This window comes from Choloepus didactylus, chromosome 13 (genome assembly GCF_015220235.1).
Source record: "Choloepus didactylus isolate mChoDid1 chromosome 13, mChoDid1.pri, whole genome shotgun sequence".
NCBI lineage: Eukaryota > Metazoa > Chordata > Mammalia > Pilosa > Megalonychidae > Choloepus > Choloepus didactylus.
This window is the reverse complement of record NC_051319.1, coordinates 92,117,005-92,132,859: the sequence shown is the minus strand read 5'-3', so window position 1 is coordinate 92,132,859 and position 15,855 is coordinate 92,117,005.

Genomic DNA, 15,855 nt, shown 5'->3' with positions numbered 1-15,855 from the left:
ATCCACAATCCATGGTTTAAAAAAAGAATCTTGACACCTATTTACATTATACACAAATAATTACAATAGATAGTACAGTTCCTAAAAGAAATATATATATATATATATATATATATATATATATATATATTTATAATATCTTCCTGTCATGGAGCAGGCAAAGTTTTCTTAAGCAGAATACAAAACCCTAACCATAAGGAAAAGATTGCTAGATTGGACTCTATTAAGTTAAATTCTTTTCCATCAAAAGACATCATTAAGGGTGTGAAATGTAAGCCATTTGGTAAGAGATGATACTCATAACATATGCATCTGATAGAGGACACATCCTACAAATCAGTAAGGAAAGAATGGATAAATTAGCAAAAAAAAGCAAGCAAAAGACACAGGCACATCACAAAAGAGAACATTTAAATGGTTAATAGGTATAAATCTCCCTGGCAGGGAAGATGGTGGCATAGAGAGGAGTGGAAGCTAAGTAGTCCCCCTGGAACAACTGAAAAAAACCAGAAACAAATAGTGAATGATTGAGAATAACTGGGGGGGGGGGGCAAACGAGACCGTCCACTCATCATACACCAAACTGAATTGGGAGGAATGCCCGAGATCACAGCATAAAATCTGTAAGTAAAACCTGCGGATCCAAGTCATGAGACCCCTTCCCCCACAGCCTGAGCTGCAAAGCCTTGTGGTGCCAGAGAGAAGCTCTCTCCCAGGAAGTGAATATAGCTCAGCTAAGCTCCAACTGGGGTTTTAAGTAGCGAGTGTGAACTGCTTACTACAGGTATGAATCCCCAAAAAATAGACAGAGGCTTTGGGTGATGACTGACCTTGGAGAGCTGGACGGTCACCTTGGACTAGGTCTGAAGGGAACTATCTGTTTCTTTTTTGGCTCAGTGGAGAAAGCCCCAGCCATTTTCAGTTCCCAGTGTTGTGACTCAGAGAAAGGTGGGATAGCACAAGCAGAGAGAGAGACCACTGAAATGCTAATGACCTCCCCCTAGGGGGTCTATCTTCTCCAAGAGGAAAGGGATGGGGCCTTTCCATTCAGAACCAGACCCCAGATCCTGGGGGAACACGGTCATACCTCCTCACAACAGTCAAGAATTATAGGCTAAAAAGGAGAAAAATATGCATGACTTGCAACCATCTCCCCAGTGGGTGGGGGCACTCCTGCCTGGGGCTGAACCCACAGCACACAGCCGCGCCAAGAAACCCAGTGTGACAGGGAGTCTTCCCACAGCACTGTGCGCATGCCACAATATCGACCGTGGACAGTGGCCTTGAATACACCCATGGCTGATTGTCCCAGAACTGGGAGGGCGGAGCTGTGTGGAAGGGGAAAGTTAACGTGTCCCATTCAACCATCTTTGAAGCGGGCTGGGAACGCCCCTGCACAGCCCGGTGTCCCAGGGCTTCCCTGGAGGCTGGCACACACTTCTGATGTGGCACAGCCTTCCCTCAGCAGAGGTCCTGGAAGAGCACAGCAGGGAAGGGGGAACCACTCAGAAATACCAGGGAACCTACGCCAATACCAAGGACTTATTGGTCAGCGGCAGAGAACAGCCTTAAATCTCTGGGAACACCTGGGAGGTTTGATTATTAAAGCTGCCTTCCTCCCTAACAGCTCAGATGCACACCCCTCATTTGGGGCGGATGGCACCGACAGTACACCCAAATTAAGTGCACCGAGCGGACCCCAAGGGGGTCAGATCCCCACACACCACAAAGACAGGGTTGGGGAGAGCTGAGTTGAGGGGAATAGGTGACTCATGGACGCCATCTGCTGGTTGGTTGGAGAGAGTGTACGCCACCAAGCTGCAATTCTGACAAATTAAAGATCAAGTAAAGCAGATGCCAAGAGGCCAAAAACAACAGAAAATCTTAAAGCTTATGATAAAACCAGATGATATGGAGAACCCAAACCTAAACAGCCATATCAAAAGATCAGAAGACACACAGTACTTGGCGTGATTAATCAAAGAACTACAGAGAGGCAATGACAGCATGGCACAGGATATAAAGGACATGAAGAAGAGCATGGCACAGGATATAAAAGACATAAAGAAGACCCTAGAAGACCATAAAGAAGATACTGCAACAGTAAATAAAAAAATAGAAGATCTTATGGAAATTAAAGAAACTGTAGGACAAATTAAAAAGACTCTGGATACTCATTATACAAGATTAGAGGAAGTTGAACAATGACTCAGCATCCTTGAGGACCACAGAACAGAAAATGAAACAACAAAAGAAAGAATGGGGAAAAAAATTAAAAAAAAATCGAAACGGATCTCAGGGATATGACAGATAAAATAAAATGTCCAAATTTAAGACTCATTGGTGTCCCAGAAGGGGAAGAGAAGGGTAAAGGTCTAGAAAGAGTATTCAAAGAAATTGTTGGGGAAAACTTCCCAAACCTTCTACACAGTATAAATACACAAAACATAAAAGCCCAGCAAACCCCAAATAGAATAAATCAAAATAAACCCACTCCAAGACATATTCTGATCAGACTGTCAGATACTGAAGACAAGGAGCAAGTTCTGAAAGCAGCAAGAGAAAAGCAATTCACCACATACAAAGGAAACAACATAAGACTAGGTAGTGACTACTCAGCGGCCACCATGGAGGTGAGAAGGCAGTGGCATGACATATTTAAAATTCTGCGAGAGAAAAATTTCCAACCAAGAATACTTGATCCAGCAAAACTCTCCTTCAAATTTGAGGGAGAGCTTAAATTTTTCACAGACAAACAAATGCTGAGAGATTTTGCTAATAAAAGACCTGCCCTACTTCAGATACTGAAGGGAGCCCTACCGACAGAGAAACAAAGAAAGGAGAGAGAGTTATAGAGAATTTTAACAGACATATATAGAATATTACATTCCAGGTCACTGGGACACACATTCTTCTCTAGTGATCATGGATCTTTCTCCAGAATGGACCGTATGCTGGGACATAAAAACAAGCCTCAATAAAAAAAAAATGAATTTGTTCAAAGCACATTCTCTGACCACAATGGAATACAAATAGAAGTCGATAACCATCAGAGACTTAGAAAATTCACAAACAACTGGTGGGTAAAAATGAGGGGGAGATGAAAACATTCCCAGATAATCAAAAGCTGAGGGACTTCACCACCAGTAGATCCGTCCTATAAGAAAAGCTAAAGGGAGTTGAGCAGGCTGAAAGGAAGGGACACTAAACAATTGACTAAAATCACATGAAGAAATAAAGATTTCCAGTAAAGATCACATGGTAAATATAAATGCCAATGCTACTGTATTTTTGATTTGTCACTCCACTATTTACTTCCTACAGGATCTAAAATACATAAACTGCAATGAAAATCAGTGGTTTTGGACTCAATGTAAAATAGGTAATTTTTGACAAGAACTACATAAATGTGGGGGGATGATGGAGTATAGGAACACAGCTTATATTGCATATTGAAGTTAAGTTGGTATCAAAAAAAAACAAGATTGTTATAGATTTAAGATGTTTAATTTAAGCCCCCGGTAAACACAAAGAAAGTATTAGAGAATATGACCATAGAGATGAAAAGTGGAGTATGGGTTGCGAGAAGTGGGGGAAGGGGCAATGGGGAGTTAAGAAGGAGTGTAGGGCTTCTGTTTGGGGTGAAGGGAAATTTCTAGTAATGGATGGTGGGAAGGTGATAGCATTGCAACATTGTGAATGTGATTAATCCCTCTAATGGAAAGCTAGGGAGGGGTTGGAATGGGAGGATTTAGGCTGTATATATGTTTCCACAATTGAAAAAAAAAAAAAGACAGTCTAAATAGATAATGACAATTAAATGCCAAGGATGATCCTGGATGGGATCTGAAGGAGAGGAGGCTCAATGGGACACAGTTGGGACGTAAGAAAAAAGAAAAAGGAAATATAGAATGTAAGCTTTGTATCAATGTTGAATTTCTTGAACTTCTTAGCTGCGCTTAATGGCATTGCATAAAAGAATGTTCTTGTTCATGGGAAATGTATATGTGAATTATATTGTTTGTTCAAGGATGTGTGCAGCTTGCACTCATATGTTCAGAAGACAGAGCAATAGATGACGGATGATAGGGAGGGAGGGAGGGAGGGAAGGAAAGAAAGAAATGGTGGTGTGACAGGATGTTAAAGTTGGTGGATCGGGGTATCGGGGGAGGGGGTCAGGGTATGTTGGAGTTCTGTGTATAGGGTTTGTATTGTTTTTGCAACTGTTCCTGTAAGTTTGAATTTATTTCAAAATAATATTAGAAAAAAAAGAAAACCTGCTGTTCCAAAAAGCTGCCTATATGTTTTGTGATGAGAGAAGGGTATACTTACAGACCCACAGCCTTCACTACAAGATGATTAGGCAGGAATCTAGACATTTGGGGTAGGGGGTGCAAAATGTCTGTGGATCTATTTTCTCGAAACTGCAAGGAAAAGGAATCCTCCAGTCTTCTGATGACCACCTTCAAGGACTGAGTGAGGATAAGGAATCATGTTCTGAATGCTGACTCACAATTAATCCCCAATTTTTAGAACATTTTCTTACTTCTCCCTTAGCTCATTCTTGAATCCCTAAACCCAGAGCATCTCCAAATCTACTGAGGTCAGGAAGGGGAATAGTTTAGGCATCTATGCAGTCTTTTGTGATTGTTAAGTTCATGTGTCATCTTGACTAGGTTAAGGTGGCCAGGTGTTTGTTCAAACAAGCACTGGCCTGATTGTTACTGTGAGGATATCTAGTGGATTAAAATCATCAGTAAGTTCATTGCATCTATGGCTGATTCATCTACAATCAACTGAAGAGACTGCCTTCAACAATGAGAGAATGCTCATCCAAGCAGTTGAAGGCCTTGCAAAGATAAGTGATTATTTTAGCAGTCAGAAGGGAGAATTTCCATCTCTACTTCAGCCAGTCAGCTTCTCCTAGAGAATTCCTCTAAAACCTTCAGAGTTCCCAACCTGTGGACTGCTCTACAAAAATTGGACTTGACCATCCCCACACTTACATAAACAAATTCCTATAAAAATTAATAATATTTACTATATATATATAATATATATACTGTCAGTTCCATTTCCTTAGGGAATGCTGACTAATACATCTTTGTATGGAGATGTAACCAATTCTCTGGTTTTCATTCCCACTTCACACTTGACTTTCAGAAGTCACTAATTCTTCTAATTTCAAAGAAAATTTTTCTAGTGTTTTGTATTACAAAGCAGCTTCCATTTTGGTGACCACAGCTGCAGATATTTGGCTTGCAGCTTGCTCCGCTCTGCTGAGTCAGTTACTATTTTCTACTGCTATCATAGTCTACATTTTGGTTTTACACCTCTCTTCTACTGTTGTCTCCACTCCAACTCTCTTTGACCTTGTTGGTTTACATATTTTTATTCTTTACTGACATTTCAGTAGGGTTTCAGTAGATAAAGACTGAACAAGGGTATACAACCTGCCATATTTAAAAAAAAATAGCCAAATCCCATGCAATTTTAAGGACCAGATCAAATTTCATCCACCCCATGAAGATGTCCTTAATACTTTTCTTTCTCACAAGCATTATTGCCTTTTATCTTATGTAATAGCATCACTTTGCTTATACTTTCTTTGTAACACTTTAAAAAAAGCTGCATCACAGGAAATGGTGCTTTAATAAAAAGAATTCTAGGATAAGCATCAGAAAATCAGAGTTGTAATCTCAGCCTTAACATATATTAGCTGTGTGGTATTAGGTGGGTCATATAACACCTTAGAAACTTTCTCATTAGTAAAATTGGGATACTGGGAAGCACAAAAGAGTTGTTCTGATGATCAAACAAGATGCCATACATAAAAGTCCTTTGTAACCTGCTAAGTGCTTTATAATTATCAGGTATTATCAGGGTGTATGTTTTTGTCTACCCTGTTAAACTATAACCTCCTTAAAGGAAGGTAAGACATGTAATGTTCCTTTACTTCTCAATACCTGATTCAAAGAAAAAACAAAACAGATATTTGTTGAGAATTTAAGCTGAATTATTACCATTTATAGTAAGTTTCAATTCACAGTTTCCAAGGGATATGAATCCAAAGCCAAGAGATGCAGAGACTTTACAAGCTTTCCTTCACATAGTCCAAATATACACACATATCATACAGTTCCAGATTTTCTAGATGATTTCTCCTTCATGATACAACCTTATCCTCGCATCTACCCACTGATATAATAAGAGCAAAACTTGTGCCTGGAATAGTCTCTTCCTCTGCAAAAGAAATGGGTTGGACTAAAATCAGTGGCTTTCTGTAATTCCTACTTTGCTCTTCTAGCACTGGTCCTCTTGCACTCTGACAATCAAATCAAGATGCAATAGCCTTCACCCAGCACCAATTTTACACAGCTTTAAGAAAGTAAACAGGGCAGGAAACAACAAAACTTACTGGAGATCTCGTGATTCCTGAGTACACTCCTGATGTTCCACTGCTTCCACACTGGGATGTACGTGGCCACAAGAGGTGAGCCTGAGCACATGGACCACCTTTGCTCAGGAAAATCATCAGCCCTGGGTGCTCTTCAGTTTTTATACTTAGGCGCACAGCCCCTTTAGATGCCCATGACCAGCTCATCATCATCCTCAGGTGTACATGAATGGCCTCCATTTTCAGGAGCAGGTGCAGCTCTTGCATACTGGACACTCATTACTCAATTTCAACAGTTAGCACAGGTGCTTGATATGGTACATTGTCTTCAGCTGTATTCTCATATAAGTTTGATCAGTATAGGTAAACTCTTAGACTTTACATGAGTTAATGTTGCCAAAAGGATGGTGCAAAGGTCAAAACCTTAGGTGACCCTGAGTCTCAGAGAAAAGGCCCCATAAACATCTGTTAACCCCTGTCTTACCATGACAATTCACTGTAATACTTACATTTAGATCCTATGTGTCAGTAAATATGTGGATGTGAATATTTAAATACTCATGAACTAGGAGTGTCATATCCTTACCACTTGTAATAAATCAGATATTTCTATTATATTTTTCCTCTCCCTCTCTCTTTCTTTTTTTTTTAATTCAATTTTATTGAGATTGTTCACATACCACACAATCATCCAAAGTGTACAATCAGTTGCCCATGGTACCATCACAAGCTGTGCATTCATCACCATAATTATTTATTTTCAATTTTTAGAATATTTTCATTTCTCCAGAAAAGAAATAAAAACAAAAAAGAAAACTCAAATCCTCCCATACCCCTAACCCTCCCCTCCACTATTGACTCATAGTATTGGTATAGTACATTTGTTACTGTTGATGAAAGAATGTTAAAATACTACTAACTGTAGTACACAGTTTGCAACAGGCATATTTTTCCCTATATACCCCTCTATTATTAGCATCTAGTTACAGTGTCTTACATTTGTTCTAGTTCATGAAAGAGATTTCCAATATTTGTACAGTTAATCACAGACATTGTCCACCACGAGATTCACTGTTTTATACATTCCCATATTTTAACCTCCAACTTTCCTTCTGATGATATACGTAACTCTAAGCTTCCCCTTTCCATCACACTCACACTCCATTCAGCACTGTTAGTTATCCTCACAAAATACATGCTACAATCATCCCTGTCCATTTCCAAACACTTAAGTTCAACCTAGCTAAACATTCTGCTCATAATAAGCAACCGCTCCCCATTCTTTAGCCTCATTCTATATCCTAGTAACCTAGATTTCACGTCTCTGAGTTTACAATTTATAATTAATTCATATCAGTGAGACCATAATATATTTGCTCTTTTGTGTCTAACTTATTTCACTCAATACAGTGCCCTCAAGGTTTCTTCAGCAACTCATTTTTTTAAGATGGTTTTGTTCACACACCATACATTCCATCCTAAGTAAACAATCAATGGTTCCCTGTATAATCATGTATTTATGCATTCACCACCATCACCACTATCTATATAAGGATATCTCCATTTCTTCCACAAAGAAGAAGAAAGAGTCAAAGAAGGTAGAGAGACAAAAGAAAAAGAGAAAGAAAAAAAATGGCAGCTAAAAAGCAACAAAAGGAAAGATAGAATTAAACTAAAGTACAATAAAAGAGTCAGACAACATAACCAATGCCAAGAGTCCCATGCCCCTCCCTTATATCCCCCTTTCATAGGCATTTAGCTTTGGTATATTGCCTTTGTTACATTAAAGGAAGCATAATACAATGTTTCTGTTAACTATAGTCTCTAGTTTGCATTGATTGCATTTTTTCCCCAATACCACCCCATTTTTAACACCTTGCAAGGTTGACATTCATTTGTTCTCCCTCACATAAAAACATATTTGTACATTTTATCACAATTGTTGAGCACTCTAAGTTTCACTGAGTTATACAGTCCCAGTCTTTTTCTTTTCTCTTTCCTTCTGGGGTCCCACATTCTCCTGACCTTCCTCTTTCAACCATACTCACAGTTATCTTTGTTCAGTGTACTTACATTGTTGTGCTACCATCACCCAAAATTGTGTTCCAAAACTCTCACTCCTGTTTTTTCCTATCTGTAGTGCCTCCTTTAGTATTTCCTGTAGAGCAGGTATCTTGTTCACAAACTCTCTCACTGTCTGTTTGTTAGAGAATATTTTAAACTCTCCCTCATATTTGAAGGACAGTTTTGCCAGATATAGGATTCTTGGCTGGCAGTTTTTCTCTTTCAGTATCTTAAATATATCACCCCACTTCCTTCTTTCCTCCATGGTTTCTACTGAGAAATCCACAAAAAGGAGCTATCAAGCTCCTTTGTATGTGATGGATCCCTTTTCTCTTGCTGATTTCAGGATTCTCTCTTTGTCTTCGATGTATGATAATCTGATTATTAAGTGTTTTGGTGTAGGCCTATTCAGATTTATTCTGTTTGGGGTATGCTGCGCTTCTTGGATCTGTAATTTTATGTCTTTCATAAGAGATGGGAAATTTTCATTGATTATTTCCTCCATTATTGGTTCTGCCCCTTTTCCTTTCTCTTCTTCTGGGACACCCATGACATGTACATTCATGTATTCATGTTGTTATTCAATTCCGAGACATTGCTCATATTTTTCCATTCTTTTCCCTATTTGTTCTTCTGTGTGTAGGATTTCATGTGTCTTTTTCTCTAGTTCCTGAGTTTTCTTCTGCCTGTTGAACTCTGCTGTTGTATGTCTCCATTGTGTTGTTCATTTCTTGTGTTGTGCCTTTCATTTCCATAGATTCTGTCTTTTGTTTTTTCAAACTTTCAATTTCTATCTTACATTCACCAGGTGTTTTCTTTATATCCTTCATCTCTGTTGCCATATCTTCCCTGAACTCATTGACTCAGTTTTTTAATTGATTTAGCATATTTATTTGAAAATCTTTAATTGATTTTTCATTAAAGTGAAACAATGTCTCAACTGTATCTAAACTGAGGTATAAGTTCGTTCCTTTGACTGGGCCATATCTTCATTTTTCCTAGTGTAATTTGTAGTTTTCTGTTGTCTAGGCATCTGGTTTCCTTGGTTACCCCAATCAGATTTTCCCAGACCAGAACGGGTTCAGGTCTCAGAATGGGGCTATATTCAGTGTCAAGTTTCCCTGAGGGTGTGTCTTAGAAGACTGACAGATTTTCCTGTGAGGCCTCTAGCCACTGTGCTTTTCCTAACCTGCCCTGCAGGTGGTGCCTGTCAGTCCCTCCCAACTGGTGTAAAGAGGTGTGGTCTCTTCAGGTTGTTTCTGTTTTGACTATTTTCCCCTAGGCCCTGGGGTCTGAGTTCTGAAGAGAGGGCAGGCACTAGAGCTGGGCGCCACCTCCGTCCTCTTAGGGAAGACACACCACCTAGGGAGTTATCTTCTGCATTTGAATTACTCCTTTGTCTCTCTGACTCTATTAACTCCACCCACATCTGGGTCAGCACACTGCAAACTAAAAATGGCTGAGGCCTTCTCCACTGAGCCACTCAGGTTGAGAGAGAAAAAAAAGGGAAATAAATCCCCTTTTCAGAGCCAGTCCATGGCCCCCCAGTTTCACCCATCGGTCAGAGAAAAGACCCAGTCTTCTGGCTCCCTTTCCTGGAGAACAGGTGTTTTCTGGCTCTCTAAGATCAGTCATCTCTAAAAGCCTCTGTATTTTTCTTTTATTAATTTTTTTTTTCCGTCAGCCCTACCTCCTCTCCCCTGGGAGTGACCTCAGGGTACTTTGCTGCTTGTTACGGGTTTGTCTATGTTTGTAGCTTGTATTCAGCAGTCCACATTTATTAATTAAAACCCCTGTTGGAGTTGGACTGAGCTATATTCACTTACTCCAAGAATACTGCTTTCCCCCACAGTAAGGTCTTGCAGCACAGCCTGCCGTAGGGGCAGGGGGCTCCCGGCACAATTCTACAGTTTTTACTTACAGATTTTATGCTGCAGTCTCAGCCATTCCACCTAATCCAGGTTGGTGTACAATGTGTGGACAGTCATGGATGTCCCCCAGCAGTTGTTCCAGATTATTTACTAGTTGTTCCTGGTTGTTTATTAGTTGCTCCAGGGGACTAACTAAATTCCACACCTCTTTATGCCACCATCTTGCCTCTGTTTCCTCTCTCTTTCCTTTTGTCTATCTTTCCAAGCATGACAGTCTAGAAAAGGCAAAACTATAAAGACTAGAAAGATCACTGGTTATCAGGGGTTCAAGAACAGGATGGGAGGGATAAATAGGATGGGAAGGATAAATAGGTGAAGTACAGGGCATTTTTAGGGCAGTGAAAACATTCGTATGATACTGTAATGGTGGATACATGAACTTATGCATCTGTCAAAACCCATAGAACTGTTCAGCACAAAGAATAAACACTAATATAAACTAGGGACTTTAGTTAATAATAATAGATCAATATTGTTTCATCAATCGTAACAAATGTACCAAAATAAAGCAAGATGTTAATAATAGGAGAAACTGTATAGAAGCAGTGGGGGTTGGGGGGTGGATAGGGGAACTCTGCATATTCTGCATAAATTTTTTCTACAAACTTAAAGAAATTGCTCTAAAATAAAATTTATTTAAGAAAAAAAAAAAATCACAGTTTCTTCTTCCCCTTCTCTTCTTAAACAATTCAGTACTGAAGTCATTAGCTGGGGCACAGTGACCTTGTGGTGGACAGGTGGCCTGGCATCATGTGTCAGGAGCCAAGTGGGAAGAGGAGGGCATGCATGTGGGGGAGGGGCAGCAAGGAGACAAAGGGAGATTGGTTACCTACAGAGGCAATGATCAAATAGGTAAATCTTTAATCTAGTAAGTAAATATATTACCTGAAAATCAGGTTTCTCGCTGTCAGAGAAAGGAGTCAAAATACAGTAATGAAAAAATACGTAGAATAAATCCTATAGTGTAGGACTGGAATTGAATGAAGTGAGGTGAATTTATGGTTTTCAATATATATAGATATATGGAGAAATATATACAGATATAAATGTGAACAAAAAAAAAAACCTCTTGGGATTAGAAGTCAGATCATGGGGTTGGTGATGGCCAGAGGCTAGAAATTAAAAGGGAACATTGTGGAAAGTAATGAATCACAGAGGGAAGAGCAACAAAACCTGCCTATAAATTCTCTCCAGATCTTAGCTATCCCTAAATTGCACATGCATGGGGGGAAAACTCAAAGACACTAGCAGAAGGTGGCAACTGGAGTTCTGAAGAACTGTGTGGAGATTTTGTTGTTGCCCATTGCAAGGGAGACAGTGTTTACAGTTTGAGTCCAATCATGTTACTACCTGAAAGAACAAAAACCCAGCTCCCTAAGAGGAATATAATAGAATGATGGGTCTCTGCCTCATACCATACACAATGCCCAGTATATAATTTAAGATTATAGATTTGCAATGATAACATGGCCTACAGTCAAGAGAAAAGGAGTGAACAGATGATCCAGATGTTGGAATTAGTGGACAAGGACTTTAAAGCAGCTGTAATAAAAATATTCCAAGATATAAAGGAAATCATGGTCATACAGAATTAATAGATGGAGAATATCCACAAAGAAATAAAAAACTATAAAAAGAAACAAATAGAAATTCTGAAGGTAGGTGTACAATTTCAGAAATAAAAATGTAATAGATGAGCTTAACAGCAGAAAATGATAGAAGTAAGTGTCAGGGAAATTGAAGATAAATCAACAGTAATTTTCTAATCTGAAGAGCAAAGAGAAAAAAGATTGAAAAATAAACAGAGCCTTAGTAACCTGTGGAATGATATCAAGTGGTACTTTTAATTTGTGTTCAAGAAGAAGAGGAGAAAATATATTTGACTTAACATTTCCAAGATTTTGTTAAAAATATGCAAACATAAATTCACTGATCAAAGAAACTTAGTGAACCCCAAATGTAGCTGACTTCTCAAGAGAACCAACAGAGGTCAGAAAAAATGCAATGACATCTCTAAAATGCTAAAAGGGTGGAAACTATCAATTCAGAGTTCTATATCCAGTTGTTGATTCCTTACGGAATAATATTTTTAATACAGATATTGAAATAAGTATGAAGGTAAGTCTATATATGTATATAAAATGTGTGTTTATCTACACATACATATCTGTATAAAAGTATTTCTCAACTCTATTGTCTGAACCATCCTTAAGACAATGACAAACCAGCAGCAATGAACAAATCTAACATAGACTTCAGTTTCTAAATATTATTTTCCAATAAAAGACACCAGGGCTCCTTGAAAAATTCACTGATCCAGGACAGGGGCAGCAAAAATACAGAATAAACCTGGAACATCTTGCTATGCCAAAAAAATAAAGAATCTCAAAGAATGATAGGGAAATATCAAAAGGACAGAGTAGCCAACTTGATAGGGCTCCCACTGACCAAATCTGGGATAAGATGAGTACTAAATTATAATGATAATAACATGCTTAAATCCATTGGATAAAATATGAATCCATGAGTCCATACTCAATAAATCAATCAGGCAGGCAGTCAGTCAACCAGTATATAACAGGAAAGCTCTTCTTTACTCTAAAAGATCAAATAATAAATACAAAAGAATTAAGAGAATTATAAAATCATCAATAGATGCTATAAATAGTGAGTGAAAGTTGATGATAAACAAGCTATTTACATAAATATTATTTATTAAAGGAGAAAAAATAGTAACTAAATGATCCTGTTAGTATCACCAATACTGTGACAAGTTAACATAATGTGTCTCCTGATATAATACACTGAGAAGGGCATTATCACCTTGTGGTATTCCTGCCAAACATGCATGATACTTATCTATGAGAAAATAGACAAAATAGAGGACATTTTAACAAAACAAAACCTGGCCAGGACTTCACAAATATTAAGGTCAAGACAGACAAAGAAAGTCTCAGAAACTGTTCCAGACTAAAGGAGTCTAAAGCAACAAGACCACTGAATTCAATGTGTGGTCCTGGATTGAACCATGTACCGGATGAAAATGTTATAAAGGACATTACTGGGACAATTGAAAATTTTAAATAACCACATCTGAAACAACCTAGTATTGTTTTAATATTAAATTTCCTGATTTTCATAATTGTACCTGTACCTAAGCATAATGTCTTTAACTTGCACTCAAATGGTTCCCCTCAAATTATATATCTATATCTATATCTATAATATATATATAAAGAGAAATTAAATAGGTCAAATGATAAACAATTGATGAATCTAGATAAAGAGCAGAAAGCTATTCTTTCTAATCGTCTTGAAATTTTTATGTTTGTGATTTTATCAAAATAAAAGATATAAATAAAAGTCAATGTCAAGAAAGAAAATAAAGATACTGTTCTGAATTTTTTAAAGAATAAAAAGAGACAACTAAGTACAATTACCATGATTTGATACTGATTCCAAAAATACATATTAAGGATATATTGGGAACCATTTGGTAATTTTGAATGTGAACTGGATATTAGATTCTATTCTTAAAATATTGCTACTAAAAAGTTTAAAGATGAGTGTCATGATGCCTGCCTGTAATTTCAATTTACTTTGAAATAATTCAACTAAATTGTGTGTGTGTGTGTGTGTGTGTAATATAGCAAAATGTTGTTAAGTGTAAGAGAAATATGTAATGGTTTAAATTGTAACGTTTTCAACTTTTCTATGTGTTTGAAAATGTTCAAAATAAAATGCTGAAGTAAAAAGTTAATTTAAAAAGGCTTGGAAAAGTAGACATAAATGAGGAAACAGAAGCAATAGTGCACCATAAGAAATTCCTTAGGCCCTATTTTTATTTTCTCAAATTAGGAAACTGAAGCCAATAGAGTGGAGACACCTTGCAAAACATCCAAAAGGTTGACAGTGGCAAAATTAAATTAGAAATCCAGGTCTCGTGAAGTTTACATTAAGACTCTCACCATGTCATTAAGCACTAATAACTGCTTCAAAGTAAAAAGTGGTTGGACATTTGGGACCACCAAGACGTGTACTAGGAAAAAATAAAAAGGAGTGTGAAGTCAGATATATATGAAAGTCAGTACTAGGTCTCTGTGACCATGAACAAGATAACTAAAATCTTTGCACCTCAGTTTCCTTACTTGTAAAATGGCAATAATAATATCCACCTTGCAGCAATGCTGCAGGGATTAAAAATGATGGAAATAAAGCACCACAGTGCCTGGTATATAGAAGACATTGAAAATGTGCAGTAGTCGTGGTTGTAACTATGGTATGATGACAATGATGTAACCACATTAATTATCAAGTGATAGCTTTATAAAACATGATGAGAAGTAAAAAGAGGGAAAAAACATTACTAATTGCACAAAGCACCACAGATATTTTAGTTAATTTTTAGAGAATGGGCACAATCAAAACCATTGAGAACTGTATAGAGAACAAGCAATGAAAGGGAAAGGGGTAATTTAAGAAAAAGCATGAAGCTCCATGAGCAATGAGAAGTAAGACTGAAAAAAGGTCCTCAACTGTCAGGCTAGTAATATATTAGGCTCTTATCTCTAGTTTCTGTCATTGTTCTCACTGGTAAAACCTTGGGAACAGGATGTGAAAATCAACAGGTGCCCAACTGACATCCCTTTCCAGCAGGTATAACAGCACCCGTTAGAGCAAGTCTTTTAAGTTTTGTCATCATCCTTTATTCAGGCGAATAATTAGTTCTAAAAACAGAGGGAAGTAGATCATAATATGTTTGCTTGAGTTCCCAATGATACACATGCATAGATACATACACAGGGAGTTAAGAAGAAGAGGAAAAAGATTTACACAAGGTTAGGCAATGTCAACACATTAAATATGACTAATATCTTAGCACTGTAGAGGTATTGTTTTCACCAGTGCCGGGACCCTGCCCCCACTCCTGCACCAGTGCAAATAGTATTTATTCTGTCAAGTCGCTGATCATATGAAGCCTAAATATGTTATTCATTATTCCAACCCATGGAAGGAAGGGTGAAATCATTACTATCCGGACATCATTATTTGAAGGGAAATGGGGACTAATATTTTGTGTAACATTTATTTATTATTTATTGGTTTATTCTCACACCAAACCAACAAGGTTTATATTAGCATTATTATATGCATTTTTGTAGTTGAGGAATATTACTTACCTAGTGTCACATCATAGTGGAAATGATCAATTCGGAATTGGAGCCAGGTCTGTCTCTCCATGGGTTTTAATCATCCCTCTTCAACTGGCTCTCTCCAAAGAACCATTTCCTACCAAAATTTTACAGCCAACTTCTATTGAATTATATCCTGGTATTGTAGAGATTAATAAAACCAGATTGTTTAGGGTCTACAGATCATCAGTCTAGTAAAATGTTTTCAAACTGCAGGTCAGGATTTGTGAATTATGAGATAAAATGGAGATAAAGTATCAAGAGTCATCAC